The sequence below is a fragment of the Heloderma suspectum genome, chromosome 3 (genome assembly GCF_057233095.1).
Source record: "Heloderma suspectum isolate Gila_16-S chromosome 3, 16-S_ref, whole genome shotgun sequence".
NCBI lineage: Eukaryota > Metazoa > Chordata > Lepidosauria > Squamata > Helodermatidae > Heloderma > Heloderma suspectum.
The window spans coordinates 47,593,335-47,618,760 of NC_139460.1; the positions used below are offsets into that span (position 1 = coordinate 47,593,335).

Sequence of the window (25,426 nt, forward strand, 5' to 3'; positions counted from 1 at the left end):
TTTTTTATTTTTTCTATTAAAATCTTTTAAAAATATATATGGCAGTTTCCTCTATTTCAAATGCCTTTTATTTATGTTATTATTACATTTTATATCCCACCTTTTTTCCTCTTGCAAGGAGCCCAAGACAGCTTACATGGTCCTTCTGCTCTTCATTTTATCCTCACAACAACCCTGTGAGATAGGTTAGGCTGAGATTCAGTGACTGCCCCAAAGTCACCCAGTGAGCTTCATGCCTGAATGAGGACTAGAACTGAGTCCTAGTCCAGCTCCCTAACTGCTACACCCCACTGGCTGTTATCCTATCTTTAATGAAGGATGGGAATGATGGTGTAGTAACATGCATTCATGAGGAACTGTTAAAACTCTGAGCAAAAGATTGGTGTAATTAATTCAATTGCTCAATACACTGCAGCCCCTAAAGGTAATAATGGTTATGAGTCTCCTGGATCATCTATCTTTTTAAATTTGAGTGTCTAGGGTCAACCATGCTGTGTGAAAAAGAGGAGAACTGAATCTGTAGCTTTTCAGAATGCCTTCATTCAGCTGTCATTCCTCATAAAAGACAGAATCCCAAAGTGTTCTATACATTCAGGTATCTGTTGAACGTTCCAAATGTTTGAACAAAAATGGTATTTGGAATGAATTTTTTTTGATTGTGTTTGGAGCAGTGAGGCTTATTGCTGGAGTCTGCCTTCAGGCAAATCATTTTTGTTTTCTTGACTTTAGCCAGTCTTAACTGGAAAATGTCTAATAGCAATAGAAACTCCTAAGAGCAGATGTACTAATTCAGAATAATAATGTTCCTCCCTCCCCTCTCCAATATCCTGTTTCAGACAGTGGACAACTCCAAGATGTCCAGAGTAGAGTGTGAATTTCATGCTCCAGTCACTATTGATAATCTCCAGAATTCAAAAGTCTATTATTTATGAACTCCCTTAGAAATAGTATATATTCTCAGTTAATAGTTACAGTTATACTTGCCTGTGGCAGGGGGGTTGTGCCCCTACCCAACATGCTCAGGTGCTTGGCCTGTTCCCTCATTCAAGCATGCTCCTGCATACCTTACGTCCACCACCAGAATTTCCAGCCATGCCTTGTTCTACAAACCCTAGTTTGCATATTTGTCAGCTCAAAGGAACTGTTTTCTTGTATATGCAGCTTATCCCATTGGTACAATTCCCTTCTTCTCCCTTTGGCTTAGAGAATGGAGGGAGGAAGGCAGGGCAGAGATGGATATAATGGAGGGTGGAGAAAATTTCGGGAGAACATCAGGACCTGCAAACACTTGAGCTTCACTCATCAGAAGTATGATAGTGAGAGAGCTTAACTTCTACTCTTCTCAGATACACTTGCCCTACGTGCACGTGCCCCATCTTCTATTACTTGTGACTGTTTCCTGGTGGTCGGTAAGGCACACATATGTTTCCTTGGGGAAACTGCATACCCAAAGCAATATCATAGTCATCAGTAGCAACCTCATGAAGTATGTCTGCGTTTTGCACTGCGAGGCACTATGACACTTATCTCCTATGGATTTCTCCAGGCTTTTCAAAAGCCCAGTGATTTGGGGGTCATTACACACACAGTCATAGTGAGTTTCAAATAATGTGCTGTGTGAAATACCATTTTATCCTATATTAATTCTATAGGGTAGTAGTAGTTGAGAGTAATTGTAAGCACATGCTTTTTATTCAATTTTTCCCAACCATTAATTATTGTATATGCCTCTATCACATACTTCCTTAGGTCACAAGCCTATTGGGTGGCTGCCTGATAGATGGAAGCCTCCGAAGATATGCACTCTGGTAGCTATCTAAAATGCTAGGATTACTTCCTTGTCATTATGTTAGAAACCTGACCTATCAGGAGAAGCAGGATGGCATGTCACCTATGAACACAGCTGCATTGTGTACCATATAGTTAACTAGTCAGCATTTGTGGGTAGCTGTCTGGTGGCACAACATCATAGAGCAGGCTTCCCCAACCTGATGCCCTCCAGATGTTTTGGACTTCAACTTCCATCAGTGCCAGCCTGCAATACTGTATCCGCTTACTTGGGAGTAATCCTCATTGAAATAATTGGGACTTCCTTCTAAGTACACGTGCATATGCTTGTGCTGTAAACTATTAACAAGAAAAAGCATTTAGTTCCTTTATTTGATACTCATATAGTTAAAAATGCCTTGAGAATAATATTTTCAGTATGATACCTGAGTCCTGAAGAAAAACAAGCTGATCTGAACCAGCTTTCTCTTGGTTTTGCTATTCATTCTGCTAACATGACAATTAAATAAAGTGTAATTTTTAAAGTATATGTTTTTACTTTGGAGGTTGGCAAAATATCTTTTTTTTTGTAAACTAACCCCTTCTGGAACTGTTTTTAATGGTGGTCATAAATGATTACTGTGGAGCAAATAAGAATTAAGAGACTTGTAATAATGTAGATCGCTGTATGATCATTTAAGGTAATTGAAGCCTTTTGTGGAAATCTGTAAAGCAAAAGGCATTAAATACACATGTGATAACAAAGGCAGTTTGGTTATTCCTTGCAGGAGCCAGGAGAGATTCTTTACTTTCATTTTGTAAAGGTTGGCAAGGGTAGAATATGATGTTTGCCAAAATTTTGTATAAATGTATGAACTTATGAACTCCTGTCAATTTTTGCCAAAATGTAATAATGAAGCTGAACTAAGGCTAGAAGAAGAAAAAGTCCAGGAAAGTTGTTTCTAGGGAGAAACTGAATAAGGAACCATTAATCTGAGATTTTAGGGTTTGGCTTCTGAGAGGAAGAAAGAAAGGGCACTGAGAGTGGTGCTTCTGGGTGGTACATTTTTTGGGTGAGAGAGGTTGGCACCCCAGAATCACTGTCATTTATCTAGATTTAAGAGGGTGTATTTTCTCCCTGTTGTGTTATTTAACAAAGGTTCTGAATCCTGTAATTACCTGATCCAGAATTAGGAATGCAAATTCCAATATGAATTTACCTGCTCCGTACCTGCCAGACTAACGTGCAAATCGGAACTTAACTTTCACTGTATTTTGCAGTTCTCCAAATGCTTGGAGTTCTCAGCTCAAAAAGCCTATCAGAATATATTTAAATGCATATTTTAAAAGAAAATGTATTTAGAATTATGTATTTAAATGTGAATTTTATGTGGGTTTTTTAAAAGAGAATTCACAGATCAATGCAGAAACAGAATGGAATGGACTTATGGGTGACCACATGTCAAAGTGACATGGAACAGAAACAGACTGATTTGCCCAGCACTATCCAGAATATAGATTTGTGCTGCTACAGAGGTGTGGTTGATTTACAAATTGGGTGCCATTTTACCACAGCCCTCCAGCAGCATAGAATGTTATCATGCATGGTTTGTGTTCAGCAAACGAGCCACTTAAGGCTTCCTGCTTTGTAACCATATGTGTGTAAGATCTTTGTTGCCCTTACCGTTGTTGAAACTCATGTGAGTTGTTGAAATGAGTGTCTAAGAGTACGTCTAGATTCAGGGGGAGTGATTAAAAACAAAACAAAAGATCCACCCACAATTCAGTATGTATTTAAAACAGATGCCAAGAGAAAACTTGAGTTGCCCAACATGTTTCAGTTAAGTCTTTGTTGGAAATAATAATTGCAAGTTCTAGGCCAAAAAAGTTGCTTCCAAAGTATTTTGGTTAATGCTGTTTAAAGCACAACATAAAACAGAGATGCAAGGGGACCTTCCCCTAACCTGATTTTTTTCAATCCAACCCACCTTTTAAAAGTTGTTTTCTTTCACAGGAGTTATTTCTTTTTCAGAGCTCTGTTGAGAGAAAAAATGATATAAAAGTTGTTTGGCCTATGCTGCTCTGTAAAGCCCCCATCCATTGATTTATATGAATTCAAGAGCAGATCCAGCTCTGCACACACATCTGCCACCTCTAGTGTGACTGTAATTTACGAAACAATACTGTATTCTGTCTGTCTAGCATGATTAAATAAAACAATTATTTGTGCCAAAAGGACACGCAACTGTGGATGTGTCCGGTGGTCAAAAGGAAGTCCGATGCTGTAAAAAACAATATTGTTTAGGAACCTGGAATGTCAGATCAATGAATCAAGGTAAGCTGGAGGTGGTCAAACATGAGATGGCAAGATTGAACATCGACATCTTGGGAATCAGCAAACTAAAATGGACAAGCATGGGCGAATTTAATTCAGGTGACCATTATATCTACTACTGTGGGCAAAAATCCCTTAGAAGAAATGGAGTAGCACTCATAGTCAGTAAAAGGGTGGGAAAAGCAGTACCGGGGTACAATCTCAAAAACGATAGAATGATCACGGTACGAATCCAAGGCAAACCATTCAGCATCACAGTAATTCAAGTCTATGCCCCAACCACTGAGGTCGAAGAAGCTGAGGTTGATCGGTTCTATGAAGACCTACAACACCTTCTAGAACTAACACCAAAAAAAGATGTCCTCTTCATCATAGGGGATTGGAATGCTAAAGTAGGAAGTCAAGAAATCACCGGGATAACAGGCAGGCATGGCCTTGGTGTACAAAAGGAAGCAGGACAAAGCCTAATAGAGTTTTGCCAAGAAAACACGCTGATCATAGCGAACACTCTTTTCCAGCAGCACAAGAGGCGACTCTACACATGGACATCACCAGATGGTCAATATCAAAATCAGATTGTTTATGTACTTTGCAGCCAAAGATGGAGAAGCTCTATGCAGTCAGTAAAAACAAGACCTGGAGCTGACTGTGGCTCAGATCATGAGCTTCTTATTGCAAAATTTCGGCTGAAATTGAAGAACGTAGGGAAAACCACTAAACCATTCAGGTATGACCTAAATCATATCCCTTATGAATATACAGTGGAGGTGAGGAATAGATTTAAGGGATTAGACCTGATAGACAGAGTGCCTGAGGAACTATGGATGGAGGTCCGTAACATTGTTCAGGAGGCAGCTACAAAATCCATCCCAAAGAAAAAGAAATGCAAGAAAGCCAAGTGGCTGTCTGATGAGGCTTTACAAGTAGCTGACGAAAGAAGGGAAGCAAAAAGCAAGGGAGAAAGGGGAAGATATAGCCAACTGAATGCAGATTTCCAGAGAATAGCAAGGAGAGACAAGAAGGCCTTCTTAAATGAACAATGCAAAGAAATCGAGGAAAACAACAGAATGGGAAAGACTAGAGATCTCTTCAAGAAAATTGGAGGTCTCAAGGGAACATTTTGTGCAAAGACGGGCATCATAAAGGACAAAGAAGGCAGGGACCTAACAGAAGCAGATGAGATTCAGAAGAGATGGAAAGAATACACAGAAGAACTATACAGGAAAGATCTGAATGTCCCTGATAGCCATGATAGTGCGGTCACTGAACTTGAGCCGGACATCCTCAAGAGTGAAGTCAAGTGGGCCTTAGGAAGCATTACTAACAACAAAGCTAGTGGAGATGACAGTATTCCAGGCCAGCTGAGCTATTTAAAATCCTAAAAGATGATGGTGTTAAAGTGCTGCACTCAATATGCCAACACATTTGGAACACTCAACAGTGGCCACAAGACTGGAAAAGGTCAGTTTACATTCCAATTCCAAAGAAGGGCAATGCCAAAGAGTGTTCAAACTACCGCACAATTGCACTCATTTCACATGCCAGCAAGGTGATGCTCAAAATCCTACAAGCTAGGCTTCAGCAGTATGTGAACCGAGAACTACCAGAAGTACAAGCTGGGTTTCGAAGAGGCAGAAGAACTAGAGATCAAATCACCAACATTCGCTGGATCATGGAGAAAGCAAGAGAATTCCAGAAAAACATGTATTTCTGCTTCATTGACTATGCTAAAGCCTTTGATGGTGTGGATCACAATGAACTGTGGCAAATTCTGAAAGAGATGGGAGTACCAGACCACCTTACCTGTCTCCTGAGAAACATGTACGAGGGTCAAGAAGCAACAGTAAGAACCGGACATGGAACAATCGATTGGTTCAAAATTGGGAAAGGAGTACGACAAGGCTGTATATCATCGCCCTGCTTATTTAATTTATATGCAGAGTACATCATGAGAAACGCCGGGTTGGATGAATCACAGGTCAGAATTAAGATTGCCGGGAGAATTATCAGCAACCTCAGATACGCAGATGATACCACCCTAATGGCAGAAAGCGAAGAGGATCTAAAGAGCCTCTTGTGGAGGGTGAAAGAGGAGAGTGCAAAAGCTGGTTTGAAACTCAACATTAAAAAAACGAAGATCATGGCATCTGGCCCCATCACTTCCTGGCATATAGAAGGGGAAGAAATGGAAGCAGTGACAGATTTTATTTTCTTGGGCTAAAAGTTCACCGCAGACAGTGACTGTAGCCATGAAATTAAAAGATGCTTGCTCCTTGGGAGGAAAGCTATGGCAAACCTAGACAGCATAGTAAGAAGCAGGGACATCACCTTGCCGACAAAGGTTCGTCTAATCAAAGCTATGGTTTTCCCAGTAGCAACGTATGGCTGTGAGAGCTGGACTATAAGGAAGACTGAGCGCCAAAGAATTGATGCTTTTGAACTGTGGTGCTGGAGAAGACTCTTATGAATCACCTGGACTGCAAGGAGGTCAAATTAGTCAGTCCTAAAGGAAATCAACCCTGAGTGCTCATTGGAAGGACAGATACTGAAGCTGAAGCTCAAATATTTTGGCCACCTAATGCGAAGAGAAAACTCCCTGGAAAAGACCCTGATGCTGGGAAAGATTGAAGACAAAAGGAGAAGGGGGCGGCAGAGGATGAGATGGCTAGATAGCATCACCGATGCAATGAATATGAACTTGAGCACACTCCAGGAGAGAGCGGAGGACAGGAAGGCCTGGAATGCTATGGTCCATGGGGTCACGAAGAGTCAGACACGACTGACCGACTGAACAACAACAACAACAACAATTGCTCATTGGAAAATGTCATGTCAAAAAATGTACATGTGATTTAAAAACAATAGCAAGATGCGTGTCTCACAGCTGCACCATTCTGCAATTGGGCTCAGTAGAAGCGTGCAGGCAGGCAAGGATCCATCACTTGTACCCTCTCTTATTGGCCAAGTCTACCATCTGCCCAGGGTGTGTTTCAACCATCACCTGACAAGTTACTATTTCTGGTGACATTCTTCTTTATTGGGGATGTTTCTCTTAGGCACTGGTTTTGAAAGTATGTTTATGTTTCCCCCAGTCCTGATCCTTATCCTATCCTGTGTGAAGCTCCCCCATTTGCTGGGGTGAAGCTCCCTGGCAATCTCTACCATGGCACAACTGTCTCCTGGGTTTGTTTTTGTTTTATTTTGTTTTTGCAAGCTTCTTATATTATCCACCCACCCCCTTCTGTCCTAATCCCTCCCCTGCCCAAGGATATGTAGCAGAGTTGTGTGCTTTCATGTGCCCATTCCTCATTTGATTGTAACATGTTTTTTAGCTGTTTTTAATGACAGTAGCAATTTCTTGAAGATAATAACCACTACCGCCACATACATCTTTTCTGTTTCTTATGTGCTTTCTGAGTGGCTTTGCTCATCAGGCAACTGCAGTCATAACTACCAAACCAAAATGACACAAACTCTTGTTGTACTTTAAATTCATTTACTTAGGGTGCAATCCTATCTAGATAGGCGGCCACCTCCGAACTCAGAGGCAACTGCCTATTCAAAGCAAGGCAGGAGAAGCACGGAGGCATCATTCCCTCTGTGCTTCTCCTGCCCTGCTTTTTCTGCTATACAGCTGATTGTGGCTCTCTAGCCACTTTGGGCCGAGTGGGAGAGGAGGCTGCTGTATGACACATAGGATGTGTCGTACACGCAGTTCCGCTCTCCCCGCCCCGGAACGCCCCAGCCACGCCCCTTTTCAGCTGCTCCTCACTCCTCTTCTGAGCGCAGAGGACGGGGCTTCTCTGCACCATCTCAGAGTCAGCGTGGAAGTGGGGAGAGGTCAGTTTTCCTGAGAACCGACCTCGGAGCACAGGCTCCAAGGTCACTTCCTGGAAAACAGCATATCCTGTGGCCATCTAGCCACTGTCTAGTGACCATAGGATTGCTCCCTTATTAGAGTTATAAAATTACCCTAGAAGGCATATTTATATTATGGCCTAAGCTGTCATGGACTACAGTCTACTTCAGCAGTTGTATAAAGTGATGTCCTGAGATACAGGTATATATACACATGGTAGAGGGAACTGCAAAGAGTGAGGTCAGAGGGAAATGAAATGCAAAAAGTATGGACAGTGATAATTATGTCATTAATAGTGCCCATTCACACAGCAGTTGTATTGTCTGTGTTACATGTAAACATGTCTGTGTTATCATCAACCATTGTAGTTGACAGCCTAGTTATGACAGCGGAGCAGACATAGTGAAAGGTTTCAGAAGCATTGTGTGACCTAGTGGAGAACAAGGATAGCCCTAGTTTCAAAAACATGTTGCAGGTGAAACTGTGAAATCCAACTAATTTAAAGGGGGAAGTGATGGTAAAGTGCATGTGGTGACAACCTAAAAATCCCATGTGCTACGTTTAGCAGTTTACAACTATGTCCTGTGTCTTCCTGTATAGTTTGAAAATGAGGGAGAGAAGTGTGGTGGTAAGGGTGGAAGCAGATTATAATATTTAACTCAATTAAACAGACAATTTTACTTCAAGTTAAATAGAATCATTCCTCCCCCACTCTGGTCTCACTCTACGGTCTAATCACTTAGTTTTGCTTCCACTAACAACCACAAAGCACATATGTGCAACCAATTGTGAAGTTTGGCATAATGTAACTTTAGAAATGCATCATCATGAAATTTAATGTAGCTGCTATTGCAGCCTTCTCCAATGTGGTACCCTCCAGATATTGTGGACTTCAGCCCCAGGCAGCATGACCAATGCTCAGGCATCTTGGGAGTTGTGGTCGAAAACATCTGGATGGCACCAGGCAAAGCAAGCACACTCCAGGTCCTAAGGAGCTGTGTGATAATGACTAAGAGTTAGGTACTGTTGGCACACAGGCTCTGACACAGCAAACTAAACAAGGACACCTGTAAAGAAATTTTCCCAGTCACCTGGGAATGAGCTCATTATGCACAGATAGTAAACAAATAAGACTTGGGGGAATCCACCCATCACTATTGCTCTTACGACAGGCACATTGTTTTTTCTGGACTGTCATGTTGCTGTGTACTTTGAAAAAAAGATTTGTTTGCATTCTGGTTCTGGCATCAGTATTGGCATAGTTGTTGGCCATGACTCCTTCCCCAACAGCCTTTCATATTCTTTCATATTGTAGCTGAAACACCAACTAGCACCATTTTACACTTCCAGCACTGTTTAATTGGTGTGGTCTGTCTGTCTGTCCGCCTGTGTCCAGGGATTGTACAGTAGAATAAAGATTGACAGAGAAAGGTTTAATATTTTATTAAGGTCTGTGGTATCCTAGTGTTGAACCTACACTAGCCAGCAACCCCAGATATTTTTTTAATAAATGTGTCATTTTCCAGATGTTATCAGGACTCTGTTGAATTCATGATTGTGAGCAAATGGGGAGGGCTATGTTGCGAAAAGAAGAATGACCCTTCAAGTCTTGTAGAGTGCCACAGCAGTACTATTTTAGCAGTGGCCTAATGATTTGTACTGGCAAGGGCAGGAGTCTAAGATAATAGTGAGGATAACACCTAAGCACAAGAGATCTGTTCATTTATTTTAATTAATGTATAAAATTTATTATTATTATTATTATTATTCTATACCACCCAATAGCCAAAGCGCTCTGGGCGGTTTACAAAGATTAAAAACATTAAAAATATAGAATACAGAGGTTAACAGCCATTTACATAAAAACACATGAACAGACAATATACATAGGAGAACATATATCTAAAACAACTTCAAACAAGCAATCTCAAGCAAACAACCATAATCACAAGATAATCCAGGATAGATGAAATTTATCATATGCTGCCAAATGCCTGGGAGAAGAGAAAGGTCTTAACCTGGCACTAAAAAGATAGCGATGTTAGTGCCAGGGGGGCCTCATCAGGGAGATCATTCCATAATTGGGGGGCCACCATCAAGAAGGTCCTCTCCCTTGTTGCTGTCTTCCGCGCTTTGCTCGGAATAGGTAGCCAGAGGAGGGCCTTAGATGTTGAGCATAGTGTACGGGTAGGTTAGTGTCAGGAGATGGGTTCCATCAGGAATTGTGGCCCCAAACAATGTATAGGTTAAAACCAGCACCTTGAATCAGGCTCAGAAACTTACAGGCAGCCCGTGCAAGCAGGCCAGAGTCAGTCTCATATGTTCAGACCTTCTGATCCCTGTAATCAATCTGGCTGCCGTATGTTGCACAAACTGCAGCTTCTGAACCATCTTCAAAAGCAACCCCATTTAGAGTGCATTGCAGTAACCTAACTTGGAGATTATCAGAGCATAGTCAACTGAAGTCAGGTTATCCCTGTCCAGATAGGGGCATAGCTGGGCCACCAACTGAAGTTGGTAGAAGGCGCTCCATGCCACAGAGGCCACCTGAGCCTCAAGGGACAAAGATAGCTCAAGGAGAACCCCCAAGCTATGAACCTGCTCCTTCGGGGGAGTGCAAGCCCATCCAGAACAGGTTGAGCACCCTCTATCCGGTCAGAAGAACCATCCACCAATGGCATCTCAGTCTAGTCTGGATTGAGTTTCAGTTTGTTAGCCCTGATCCAGTCCATTGTTGCAGCCAGGCACCGATTTAGCACATCCACAGCCTCACCTGAAGAAGATGAATAGGAGAAATAGAGCTGCATGTCATCAGCGTACTGATGACAACACACTCCAAAAGTCTGGATGACCGCACTCAACAGTTTCATGTAGATGTTAAATAGCATGAGAGACAAAACCGGCCCCTCTGGAACCCCATACTGGAGAATCCATGGGGCCAAGCAATATTCTCCAAGCACCACCTTCTGGAGCCAACCCTCCAAGTAGGAGTGAAACTGCTGCAATGCAGTGCCTTCCACTCCCAGCTCAGACAATCGTCCCAGAAGGATACCATTGTCAATGGTATCAAAAGCCGCTGAGAGTTCAAGGAAAATCAACAAGGTCACACTCCCCCGTCTCTCTCCCAACATAGGTCATCATACAGGGCAACCAAGTTTGTTTGTGTGCCAAAACCTGGCCTGAACCCCGACTGAAATGGATCTAGATAATTGGTCTCATCCAAGAGCGTCTGGAGCTGGTTGGCAACCACCCACTCAAGAACTTTGCCCAGGTCTAAAATTAGAGCATTTGCCACTGGCCTAAAATTATTAAGATTTTCCGGGTTCAGGGAGGGTTTCTTCAGGAGTGGTCTTATCACTGCCTCTCTGAGGTAGCCTGGGACCACTCCATCTTGCAAGGAAGCATTAATCACCTCCCTGGCCCAGCCAGCTGTTCCTACCCTGCCAGTTTTTATAAGCCAAGAGGGGCAAGGTTCCAGTACGGATCCTTACGCACTTTTCATTATGAAAGAACGCCAAAGTGGGGTACAAAATCAATAAAACACAGTAAAATCATACAAACAAAGGAGTACTACAACCAATAGCTGGTTGTCTCCCATATGCAGTCAATTGGGACCATGCCTGAAGCTTTCTACTTCAACAGTGCTGTAATTTGTGGTTCACAGTCCTTTCCACTTGTGGCAGTCTTCCTATAACAATGTAAACCTAAACCATATGTTAACTTGACAAAAACCAAGGGCAATAATGTTTATTTTCTCAATTCTTAGGCCACTTCATGACCCACTGGACATGTTTCCAAATGTCTTTCCATTTTACAAACCACTAGTTCACTTCTGTAGCTTGGATTGAAGTTGTTCACAGCTTCGTGCTAAGTAGAAAGTTCAAATCAATTATTGTCCATTAGAGTTAGGTATAACTGATGGAATATCCCCAGAGGAGCACTGTAAATGTATCAAGACATCTTGCCCCATTATATAAATGGGAAGGTATGTTGAATTACTTACCTTCTGTTTTACGCTTAATGCCTCTGAAGTGCTGCCAGGCAGAAAAGCTTATGTCGTCTCACTGGGATTTACGAGAGGTCAGTATGGTAGACTGGGCTATGAAAATCCAGAAAAGCTCCAAGTTTACATCTATTTCAGCCTCATTCACAGATAGAGGAAAGTGAAATAGCTGGAAAAGCACCACTCCACAAATGGCAATGGGATCAAACTTTAAATAAAATATATCCAGTCCCAACCCTAACACTCTGTATTAGGAGGGGTGGTTCATAACAGAAAGTTGCATAATAAATATGAACAATGAAGAATTCACATACAACTAAAATTATATATGGAATACAGAAGTAATAGCAAAAACATATCTATAGCTTTATCCACTAATTTTGAGCATGCTGGAGCTAACATTATTGGACTTGTACAGACATGTAAAATAATAATTTCTTGCCCAAGTGAACACTGTTTTATCATAGCATTACTATGCATTTTGATGTTGTTTTAGCAAATAGTGTCTTTTACTTTTTAATGTTAGGTTAGTTTGATTATTATGTTCACATACAACTTTTCACACTGTTATTTTGTTTGCAACCTACTGGAAAAAGACTCTGTAAGATGGACAAAAACAGGAGAGCTGTGGTTCCCACTGCTTAGAGCCTTTGAATTCTCTTAGGTCTTGAACGATATATAGTAAATGAGATATTTTCCCATCTTATTTATTTATTTATTACATTTCTATACTGCCCAATAGCCGAAGCTCTCTGGCGGTTCACAACAATTAATAATTTCTTTCTGCCTTGTGAATACTTTGATCCTATGCAATTCTTAAGAGTTCCTCAGTAGTAAACTGCTTCACTATTTTAAGAATCAGTTACCCTGTCAAATAACTACACAACTGCTTCTGAGCTGTGTGTTCATGTTGTGGCTTTCAGATCACTTAGGCAGTAATTCCTGAGTATGCAAGGTCTTCTTTGTAAAACTTTTGTTTGGGAAAATAGAGCAGTGGTTGGCTATAAACTAACAAAGGAAGAAAATATTTGTCCATCATTTCTTTTCTTTTGTATGTGTGTAATCACACTGACCCCTTCATAGATCACTGCCTTGTTGTGGCGAAGGGGCTTGCATAACTCAGTGGAGCCATAAGCTATGCCACGCAGGGCCACCCAAGATGGACAGGTCATGGCGGAGAGTTCTGACAAAATGTGGTCCACTGGAGAAGGAAATGGCAACCCACTCCAGTATTCCTGCCAAGAAAACCCCATGGAACGTATCACAAGGCTAAATGTCCATGGGGTCACGAAGAGTCAGACACGACTTAACGACTGAACAACAACAATCACGCTGAAATAATTGAGCAACAGGAGATAGGGGTACAGAAAATGGCAGGGGGGTTGAGTAGGAAACTGCCATGCCCTTTCTCCAATACAGAAGTATTCCCGATATAATAGTGTGTTTATTCTTATTTATTAAAATCTTTAGTACATAGACATACTGTGCCCAGTATGTCATGCACATTATGAAGGCTACCTCATTTTTACATGACAGTACTAGCAAATTTACTAAGAGAGGAAACTGCCTAAAAATTTAAAATTCTGAGTGAGAAAAGCAAAAGTGTGTGTGTGCATATATTTGTGTATACATGTAAGATTATTAGTTCTCACTCATGGGGGTATCAGAAAGATACTTCCTGGTAAGCCTAAGCCCCTGAGGTTTGGTACAACTTTAATTCCCAAAAAATTGAATAAAAAGTGTGTGTATATATAAATACACCATAGAAAACCTGAAAACAGGACATTTATATACCACCAGTTCCTCAAAAGAAGGGACTCAAAATGCACCCCCAAATAGTGACAGTACCTCCAAGCCAATGAATGCTGACATTGGCACATGCATCGCTCAAGAAATTCTGGCTCCTAGAAAAGTCAAAAAGTGGGACATTTCTAAGTATTTTCCAAGAAATACCCACAAATGGTTACAGTATTTCTAGGCTCAGGCCACCTGAAGAACTGAAATGTGGCAGATACTTAGTCCAGACACTCTGATTATTAGAAAAGTCTGAGAGGGAGGTATGTATGCATGTGTCTATATCTATACCTATATAGATAAACTTTAACACTGTGGATTGAGCACAGAAACTAGTACATTTAGATAAGTACTGGCATGATGTAGATATATACAGCAATAATATATATAAATGAATTTTAAGAATCTAGTGGTCATTAATAATATACACAATATTTAAACACTATTTTTGTCTTCTTGACATTTTAAAAGTATTTTTTTATTTTAAACTTTTGGAATGTGTAAAGTGCTGAAATTTAATGTAATGTTATACCATTAAATCATATGGTTTATATTAGTTGTAAGGCACCTTTAGAGGACTTCACCTTGAAAGACAGCCTCATTATCTTAAATAAATAATTTTATTTTTTGCCAACTTCTCTGTCCATGGTGCTAACAAACGAACTGCCTTGCCTTGTATTTCAGCACAGACGTTTCCAGTGAATGAGCATTTCCCTGTACAGTAAGTCTCAGCCACCTTAGCTTTTTGGATTCAGGTGGGTTATAAGTGGAAAATAATGGTTTTAAACAATTAAAGGATGACAAATTAAAGGACTGAATATTGCTTTATAACTATGAAAGAACAATAGCAGAAGTTAATAAACATTCATAGACCTTCTTTTCCAAGAAAGAATAAACCTCTCAACCACTCCTATACTGTCTATTTTACTGTCTTGCACTCTTTACTGGCAGTGTGGGCTAGTTCATATAGAGTTCAACCTCCAGGCCTAGCTGTAGGACTTTATTAGCATGATGATGATGATGATGATTGATGACTGGGCTGTAGGACTTACTAGCAGGCTTCTATGCCGTGATTCATCCACACTCTCCCCAGTTGTAGTAAGCTGAGCATAATTCCAGGATAAATATTTAAAGGAAAACATGGGATATTATATATGTCATGAGCTTAGCAACACAGAACTCAACATTTAGAGAAGTATTGAAACTGTAAACTTAACAGAAACAACAAAATTGAAAATAGAGAAAATCATTAACCTAGAATAGTAAAAATAAAAATACGAACACTGATATTTCAACCAAATTTGAGAAACCAACTCTTAATTGTGTGTCAGTTTTATAATCTGTGATTGTGATTCAGGTCAGATGTTCAAGAATATTAGGCAGAATTTTAACAAACGTTTATGGCTATCCTATTAAAGTATGACATGGTTTAAATTAAGGTAGAGAGCAAAACTATCTAATAACCATCCTATACATGCAGCCAGATCCCAATTACTCCCCAATAAAAACAGGCTTAGGATTTCAGCTTTAATGTATTATTTGGAGTTTGGGATAAATTCAAATCCAAGTTAAGTCCAGAAAGTTCTCCTTTAGTGTTGATATTGCACAGCAGACTTTAAAGTTGATTTTGGCAGTGTTGTTAAATTGGAAGCTGTAGGTATGACATAGATATTAAGATTTAATAATATGTGATTTTAGAAAGACATACTAGAGTTACTAAAAGGAAAAGAACTATGTTCTATGTACAGAAGATATAACTGGATACATATTTATACACTATCATGTATGTGTAAACATTATATGCGTGCTAGATATAGTTATAACCTTTGGATGTAGGTAATACGTTCAATATTAAGTATATGCATTCCACTGCACTCTAGGCAGGGATAAATAGGAATCTGTATCTTGTATGTTGACTTGTGTGCATGTCAATTTAAAGATATACATTCCATATTCCAGATATAAATCCTTATAAAATGTATCAACATTATCCAGTTATGTCTATAAAACACAGAGGTATTTCCTAAAAAGGAGACCATTGTCTGGTGACTTAGAAACTAAAGTGGTGAGTTGTGACATTAGGCTCTCTGGGTAACAGCAAATGAAAGTTTGGAAACTTGCTTATGAGCACAAAGTTGCAACTGAAGAGCATTGAAGTTGAAGAGCATTGCATGAGTGTGCTCGCAGAGGAATGCCCTGGAGACTACAAATGAAGGATTCCTGTGAACGTGCCTAAACATCTCCATATTCATGCCAGGATCCAGAAATTTCCCCTTCTGACAACAGCTTCTAATACTGTGTTAGAGACCATTCCAGGAATGTTTGTGTGTGTGTGTGTGTGGTGGGGGATCCCTCTGACTTTCACAGAGAGTTATTCACCAGCTTGAATGGCTATGGTAGGCCAAAAGACTCAGTGTGTGCACTGAAGCTCCCTATGTTGCCCTTTGGGAGAAAGAAACTGTTCTTTGATGGAGTGAGTATTATATGTACTAAGTAGTCATGCTCTCTTTTGAAAGAGGAGAATAGAACAAGTTTAGTTGGCCTCTCTGGAAAAGGAGTTCCAAAGAAAGGTGCTACTATTGAAAAAAACATACTGCTTGACCCTACCAACCTGACTTCAAACAAGGTGGGAATTGAAGCAGGGCCTGTTTTGAAGATCTGAATGTGTGGGATGGTTGGTAAAGGACAAGGCGTTCTCTAATGTAGGCTTAGGTCACCATGGCTTTTAAAGACTAAAATCAGCATGGGGGGAGGGGATCTACACCTAATGCAATACTATAAATGTATCATGGCTGTACTGCTTTATCTATCTTATGCATTCCCTGCTCATAACACACATGTTAAGACCTTTTGTGGAATATGTAATGGTTTCATTCCATTTGCCTGTATCACTCCAAAAGTTGTGCTGTGTCCATCGAGCCAAAAATGGGTGGTGCTAGTTTGATGACGTGCATGAGTGCTGCTTAGAATATTACGGTTTGCATTGTCCCACATACCCATGATGTGTGACAGTAGCAGTATTTTTTTTTTTTAGAGTGTCTTGCACATGCGCAGGAGTGAAGCAACACAGTCGGTGGGTATTTATTCAGTGTTTCTGTTTTCTTCAACAGTGAATTCCACCAGCATTGCAAAGAAATGTTTCCTTACATCCACATAATTGCTGTTGCAGTAAATTTATTTATTTCACCTGTACAATTATTATTATTATTATTATATTTATATTTATATCCCGCCTTTTCCCCAGTACTGGGACTCAAGGCGGCTTTACAACATTAAAAATGTATACGTTAAAACCTATAAATAGAAATATACAAAAATTAAAAATATAATTACATCATCAATAATATTAAAATTATATAAAATATCAGAATTTTAAAAGACAACAAGAAATATAAACCATAGTATCCATCATATTCTCACAGGTCCAGACTAGCTATCCCCAAAGGCCTGCCGGAACAAAAAAGTTTTTACCTGCCTGTGAAAGCATACCAAGGAGGGTGCCACTCTCGCCTCCCTGGGAAAGGAATTCCAGAGCCTTGGGGCAGCCACCGAAAAGGCCCTCTCCCGCGTTCCCATCAGATGAGCCTGTGATGGTGGTGGGACCGCGAGAAATACAAGCATATTTACAGGTTGAGTAGCAGTAAGTCAGAGGTGCTGTATATGTGCCATTCAGTGCTTTTATCGTAGGCATTTGTTTTTACTTCATGCACCTCATCACTACTACGAAGGTGCGCAAGGAAGTAATTTGGCGTGGGGGGGGGGAATACACAGAGGGAAAACAACAACTGCCGAACAAAACAAATAAAAATAGTGGAGAACGTCTTCACCACCCCAAAGAGCCGCTCCCTGACAATGAAAACATACCCTCATCTCTGCAAAATAATTAGCTATCTTCAATGTTCTGAAACTTTTGGCCACACCTCAGGACAGGTGACAACTGCACAATGCCAGCACATACATGAGCAGGAATCACAATAAGGAGAAAAATCACTATAAAAGCTGTCAAGGAAATTCCAGAAAAAAGCACCCCAGAAACCATGCTACAAACAGAATGCGTCATGCGCTGCAGCAGTAATCCAGGCAATACAAGGCCGAAATAAAACAGTGGTGTAGATCAGCCCTTGGTATTATGCTACCGTTGCTTTGGGATTACATTAAAATCCTGTTTTCATTTTCAGTATTTCCTTAACTCGGAATCAATTTAACATCCAACTGAGTTAATACAGATGATCCCCTTACCCTAGAGTACTATACTCAGTGATAGTTAAAGTCAGTTTGATGTATTTCTGGAATACAACTATGAGATAGCTCTATTGGCATGTTTCAAGCAGCTGTGGTCCTTGCAACCGCAAGGAGCAAGCCTCCATGGAAAAATGAGATAAGGGGAAGGATAGTTTCAGTGTTTGATGAAGGGTATAAAAGCTCTGTTACAGTTTCAGAGGGAGGGAAAGCCTGTGTGTTCATAGGCCAAGACTGAAACTTCACTATAAATGAACTATTGTGAACATCAGGACAAATTGCTCTGGTTTGCCTCAGATATATACTGTACGTGCAGTTTATCAGGCAACACTGTCTCTGTATGCAAAATATCTTTCCCAGGAGACCTTGCAAAAAGAAAGGAAAAAAGCAACTCTTTCTGAGTGTGGTAATTGTGAACTACTGAGCTGTGTAAACTAAGACTTCCCATAAATTCCAGAGTCTCTGCCTCCATTGTCTGCCTTTTCGCAGATTGTTAGACAGCACAGTCCCTAAGAGGTTCTGCTTTACGGATTCACAGAGTTGGCTAGTAGCATTCACACTAAGCACCTCACTTAAGTTAACCAGCCAGCTTAATTTTCCAGTTCTAGAACACTGAATCAGTGTTCACAAGGAGAAAGACACAGCACAAGAGATATAGTCAGGGCCAGAAATATTGGAACAAGGATAACTGTTTTGGCAGTTAGCCTCTGTACACACCACTTTGAAGCTGAAAGGAAACACATCCAGATGGGAGCGAAGTCAGGACTTTCGGCTGTAATTCAAAGGCTTGGACAAAAGTAGGGCACTAACCATTCAGGAAGGACAACCAGTGGCATGCACACACCCCCATCTTTGGTGGCTCATAAGTAATGGAACAAACCAACATCATTTCAAACTTAAGGATCGCTTTTAATACCTGGATGAAAATCCTTTGCAGTCAATGACTGCCTGGAGTCTGGAACCCATGGACATGACCAAATGCTGACTTTCCTCCCTCGAGATGCTTTGCCAGGCCTTTACTGCAGCTGCCTTCAGCTGCTGCTTGTTTGTGGGTCTTTCTGCCCTCAGTCTTGTCTTCAGTAAGTGAAAAGCATGCTCTATTGGGTTGAGATTTAGGTGACTGGCTTGGCCATTGAAGAACATCCCACTTCTTTGCCTTGAGAAACTCTGGGGTAGCTTTTGCTGTATGTTTTGGGTCATTATCCATCTGCAATATGAAGCGGCATCCTATCAGTTTGGCAACATTCGGCTGAATCTGAGCAGAAAGTATAGCCCAATACACTTCAGAATTCATCCTGCTGCTTTTATCAGCAGTCAGGTCATCAATAAACACCAGTGACCCAGTTCCATTGGCAGCTATACATGCCCATGCCATAGCACTGCCTCCACCATGTTTGACAGGTGATGTGGTATGCTTTGGATCATGAGCTGTTCCTTTCCTTCTCCATACTTTTCTCTTCCCATCATTCTGGCACAAGTTAATCTTGGTTTCATCAGTCCAAAGAATCTTATTCCAGAACTGGGCAGGCTTTTTTAGGTGTTTGCTGGCAAAGGCTAATCTGGCCTTTTGGGTCTTGAGCGTTACCAGTGGTTTGCACCTTGTTGTGAAGCCTCTGTATTTACATTCATAAAGCCGTCTCTTGACTGTAGACGTTGACAATGACATGCCTACCTCCTCAAGAGCATCGTGACCTGGCTAGATGTTGTGAAAGGGTTCCTGTTCACCATGAGCAGAATTCTGCGGTCATCCACTTCCGTGGTCTTGCAGGCCTTTTGCTGTTGCTGAGCTTGCCAGTTAATTCCTTCTTTTTCAGGACATTCCAAACTGTTGTATTGGCCACTCCCACTGTTTTTGCTATCTCTCTGGTGGGTTTATTTTGCTTCCTCAGCCTAATGATGACCCCCTTCACTCACATGGGCACCTCTTTGGGCCTCATGTTGGGAGTTCCAGTGAACAGCTACCAAATGCAAATGTAACACTCAGAACCACCTCCAGGCCTTTTATCTGCTTGATTGGTCATGGGGCACCCAGGAAACAGGCCCCACCTGGCCATGCAGGTGCTTGTCAGCCATTCGTTCCATTACTTATGAGCCACCAACGATGGGTGTGTGTGTGTGCCATTGGCTGTCCTTCCTGAATGGTTAGTGCCCCACTTTTGTCAAACCCCTTGAAATACAGCTGAAAGTCCTGACTTCGCTCCCATATGGGTGTGTTTCCTTTCACCTTCAATGTGGTGGTGTACAGAGGCCAACTGCCAAAACAGTTATTCTTGTTCCAATATTTCTGGCCCTGACTGTGAGAGTGCCTCCAAGGATCCATGCTGATAACAACCACAAAGAATGAAGGGACTGTGGCTTAGCAAACCTGTCCATGCTAAAATTTAGATAGGTAGCTAGGTAGATAGAGATTTGTTCTGTCTCCCCTCTAGCTGCCCAACCCACTTTCTTATTTGACCATCTGACCCTAGATCTCTATACAGGATTAATGTACAAGATACATGTCACACTGAAAGTCTAATGTTATTGAGAAATAAATAAATAAATACTTATTTATTATTACATTCATGTACCACCTTTCCTCCAAGGAGCACTAGGCAGCATACATGGTCCCACCCCCGTTTTATCCTCACAACAACCCTGTATGGTAGGTTACACTGAGAGACAGTGATTGGCCCCTGATCACCCAGTGAGCTTTATGGCTATATGGGGATATGGACCTCGGTCTCCCCAGTCTTAGTCAAACTCTCTAATCACTACAGCACAATGGTTTTTGAGGAACAGCAGGAAGGTTAGTCTGATGGAAATAAGTCCAGTTACAAATCCCATTAAAAGTGAATAACACCGTTAGCATATTTGTTTTAGACCATATCTGTGATCAGGGTTTTCAGATGTTTGGGCACCAGTTGGAAAGCTTGTGATTTCTTTTGCTAGTCTGACAGCCTGAAAAGAGGAAATAAAGAAGATGGAGGGAGTCTGGGCTAACCATGATCAGCAGTCACACCGTAAAACTTGATCAGCAGTCTATCCAATCAAGAAGGGCATAACAAGTTCAGAGGTCTCACTTTGCTCTGCAAATCATGGCATTTCGGTGCTTACAGGCAGCATGCTTTCTGTCAATCAGCCTGTGACAGATAACACTTGGTTCCATGAGTACTTAATTCCCTCCATGCTCAGTGTGAACTGAACAGAGTAGAAAATCAGTGTCAACTAAAGGTGAGAAAGCAGGGCTGAGAGAATTTATCATAATAAATGAAAAGCTAGATGTAAACATAAACACTCTGGCCAAATACTTAGATGCTGCAGTGATGTGTGACATAGAAGAGCCTGTGATTGACTTAAAGACTGACATAAATAAAATGACATGGTGAAAAATTACAGTGAGAGGGTATTCTTGTAAGGAAAACAAATCTGACCGTGGAAACTGCAATGGAATTAAGTTTTGAACCAAGATAAGAATGAACAAGAAAAAGAATATGCTGATAAAGCAGCTTAACAATTTCAGTTGGAGAAAGAGTGTTGACTTGATGCAGCTTTGCGAGTAAGGGAAAGCCAGGCTTGGTGCCAACATTTGAGGTTATTGCTCAAAGTTTCTTTGGTGCCATGATGTGTTCCTTGGTCGTAAACAGATCTCAAAGGGTTACATCTCTGATGCAGTTCCATCCATTTGTGCAGTGGTGAATGTGCAAAGATAAATAAAAACTGAGTTTGAAGAGTGTAGTCTGGAACCTATAACATGCACTTGTTTTTTAGGAATTTTATGTGGATTACTGGGATGATAAGTGGCAGGCAAATTTCATTCCAGACTGAATATCTAGTCCAGCCTTCCCCAACCTGGTACCCTCCAGATGTGCTGGACTACAACTACCCATATCCCCAGCCAGCATGGCCAATGGCCCTTATGAACTCCGGTACTAGTGCTAGTACCCAGCCTAGCCCCAATTCTTGTACACCAGCAACCACTGGGGCTGCTGTGTCACCATTCCCATTCACTCCTTTCCCGGTACAACTGTACTAGCTTGCATCTTTCTAGTGAGAGCAGGGAGAGCTATGAGTGTTGGGGTGGTTCAAGATATGCTGTTGTGCCTTTTATATACTGAGAACATCAAGGTGATTGTTTCAAAGTTTGCCCCTAGCAAACATCAGCATTTGTAGAATGATTCTGCAAGTACTAATTCAACGAAAGTAAGCTAGATGATACCACAACAGGGGGCTGCACAGCTTGCAATGAGTAGATTCACATAGGAGCTGTAGCTGACTAGTCTCACCACAAAGTATTAAAAAAAAACAATTTGGGGGTTTATCTCAATAGAATGTCCAGCTAAATTCTCAGGGCAAACTTTGAAGACTGCACACTTGAAACTATGCTTTTGGATTAAGCTTTTATTCCTCATTTTCATTCATTTATTTCATTTCTACACTGCCCAGTAGCCAAAGCTCTCTTGTTGGTTCACAAAAATTACAAACCAAAAATACAACATAATATAAACCTAATATAAAACTTTAACATACAAAATTTAAAAACAGCTAAAACAGTTACAATAAGATAATGAAAACTGTTGCAATAAGACCTGATAAAACAACTGAAATTAATAATTCCTGTTCAAGTCCATTCTTTGTAAAACAGAGCATTAACACATGGGTCACAACATGGGATGAACATAGGTATAGTGGAACTTGTCCCTTGATATCAATGTTGTTATGGAGATTATTCCAATAAGGGCTGATGACACAGGTTCAAGCACATTTTATACAACTTGCCAGATCAGATTGGCCCCTAGGCTGGTGAAAGAATACTATTTTCACAACAATAAATTGCATTTCGAGTGCTGGAAAAAAGTGATAACTTTGGAAGAGAATTACTTCCTTAATGGAAGGCATTGGGTTTGGCACAAGAAATGAACAAGCACTGTACATTTGTTGTACTATAAACCAGAAAGGCCATAAGTGGTTCGCTTGGGTTTTAAAATGACAAATCAGCAGAGACGTGTGCCCATTCCTCACTGAACATACTTTAAATTAAGGCTGTGCAGGGTCCCCCCAACCCACCTCGGAGACCAATTTGGAGCTTTCAACTTGGTCCTGACCTTCTTTGGCCTGATTCGGACACAGTGTGACCCTCTTCGGACTCCAGAGCCAAAGTGGGATTTGGGCATCCGAATCAGGTCCCCCCAACCTCATGCCCCTTTCCTGGACCAATGGGGAGTGCCCGCAACCATTGCTGTCTTTGAGGGAATCACCATTTTCTTTTAAAATGGGGAGTCATCTTTTCTGGAAATAAAATCTTATGCAAATGGCAGCCATAATGCCATCATGTACGCAACATTACAGGCGTAAATAGCCCATTTATGTCTGTAATGTTGTGTACATGATGGCCTTATGGCTGCCATTTGAATAGGATATTATTTCCAGGAAAGATGAACTGCCATTTTAAAAGAAAATGGCAACTCCTTTGAAGAAGGTGACAGCTGAGGGTTCTCGCCACAGGTCCAGATAAGGATCAGGGGGCTCACGCAGCCGGATGGGCAACTGTCCAGATCAGCTCAAAGCACTCTGAAGCACTTCGGATTGATCTGACCTGCTATGGACTGATCCTAACCTGCTCCGGAACCAGACCGAAGTGGTCAGAATTGGCCCGCTTTGGCTCAGAATTCAGAGCTGAAGCAGTGCACAGCCCTACTTTAAATGCTACTGCATTTACAATGGTACAAATGTTTTTTGTGCAGTTACAATTAGTCAGCCCACAGGATCAGGCATTCTAGGTAGTTTCTGTGTATAACATTTTGCCTTCACTTGTTCTGTGTTGTGACTCTAGTACCATTGTACTTCTTACAATGACAGGACTGTTGCAGGAGTTAAACCTGACTGCAATGTTTTCATGTCTGGGAGGTTCAAAGTTTGACCTGAGAATTTGGCTGGATTCTGCTGAGATAAAACCAACAATCTGCAGTTACAAGCTCTGAAACAAGAGGTGAGATGGCTAGAGCGCCGGTGGCGGAAGTCTCGATCCAAAGAAGATCAGACATGGGTTAGAGCTGTACCTTCAGCCTATCATGTGGCGGTGAAGGCAGCAGAAAAGGAATATTATGCTTCCTCTATCGCATCCACAGAATGCTGTCCCAGGAGGCTGTTCCAAGTGGTCCGGAGCCTGGTTGGTCCAGTTGCTCCGGAACCACTGGAGCATTCTAAGGCCTCCTGTGAGGCCTTGGCAAGGCACTTTGCAAATAAAATTGATCAGATTAGGAGTGTTATTCCGCGCGCTGTGGATACAGTTAGTGAGCAAGAGGCAGTCTGTGGCAAACCGGTTTTGTGGGATCGGTTCCAGCTTCTTCTTTCTGATGAAGTGGCCAAGGTGCTTTCTTCTTAAGGCCGACCACCTGCTTACTTGATCCTTGCCCATGTTGGCTCATTATTGTCAGGGTGGAAACTGAGCTGATAGAACCCCAGAGCAGTTCTGATTCTGAGGAGGATCAGCAATCTGTGGGAGAGGAACCAGCTCATCCCTCACAGGCACAGCAGCTGGCAGAGATTCCTCCTGCCAGCATTCCTGAGATAGATAGTGATCCTAGCAGTGAGAAAGTGCGGGAACAGGGTTTGCTAGACGCTCAACGCAGACACAGGGAGCGACAAGCGACGGAGGGCGCGGAAAGGAGGCGTAGCGCCCGTTTGGCGCGCAAGCAACGGCCGCCTCTCATGGACCCAAGGGAAAGAGGGAGGATCTCTCCCTAGCCCATAAGTTCAGGGTCTTCAAGTGACTCTCCTTCAAACGGGGATCAACTGCCTACTCGGAGCATAGGCTACTCTGCTGTTCCTTGCTTAGTCGCTGGTGATTAGCATCTGAAAGAGTCATTAAGTTGTAAAAGGATTAAAGCCTTGAAAAGAATCCTTTCGTCTGTGTCTTGAGTTGGCTATTGGAGTCTACTGAAAGAGGCCGCTAGAGCACTCCTGACAATTATGGGCTGCAGAGAGAGATTGGGTGAGGGGATCAGGGTGGTGGTAAATGCCTCCCTTGAGGAGGGAGTGATGCCATCAGCCCTCAAGGAAGCAGTGATAAGACCACTTTTAAAGAAGCCCTCCTTGGATCCCCAAGTTCTGAACAACTTTCGCCCAGTCTCGAATCTGCCATTTTGGGGCAAGGTGATTGAGCTGCCATTTGGTGGTGATGCAGTTGAAAGCACACTTGGAAGAAGCCAACTGTCTAGATCCATTTCAGTTGGGCTTCAGGCCTGGGCATGGGACAGAAATGGCCTTGGTCACCTTGGTGGATGATATGAGGAGGGCTCTGTATAGGGGCGAATGCTCCTTCCTTGTTCTCCTCGATCTCTCAGCAGCTTTTGATACCATTGACCACGGTATCCTCCTGGACCACCTGGAGGGTTGGGCACTGGAGACACCGTATTGCGGTGGTTCCGGTCCTTCCTCTCTGGCAGGT

General features: G+C 41.7%; 1 protein-coding gene across 50 annotated transcripts in view; it reads left to right on the forward strand.

Moving 5' to 3' along the window:
- ZBTB20 (zinc finger and BTB domain containing 20) overlaps positions 1-25,426 on the forward strand; it is an 809,278-nt gene that overhangs the window by 668,632 nt on the left and 115,220 nt on the right. For 33 of the 50 annotated variants that reach the window (XR_014789034.1, XR_014789033.1, XM_084843086.1 and 30 more), the window contains 3 exons: positions 14,443-16,831; positions 17,181-17,387; positions 23,836-23,965. The exons of 12 other annotated variants lie outside the window; for them this stretch is intronic. The gene's annotated coding sequence lies outside the window, so the exon portion shown is untranslated. The remainder of the gene's footprint in view (positions 1-14,442; positions 16,832-17,180; positions 17,388-23,835; positions 23,966-25,426) is intronic. 5 more of the 50 variants (XM_084843052.1, XM_084843053.1, XM_084843054.1 and 2 more) reach the window with 5 other exon arrangements.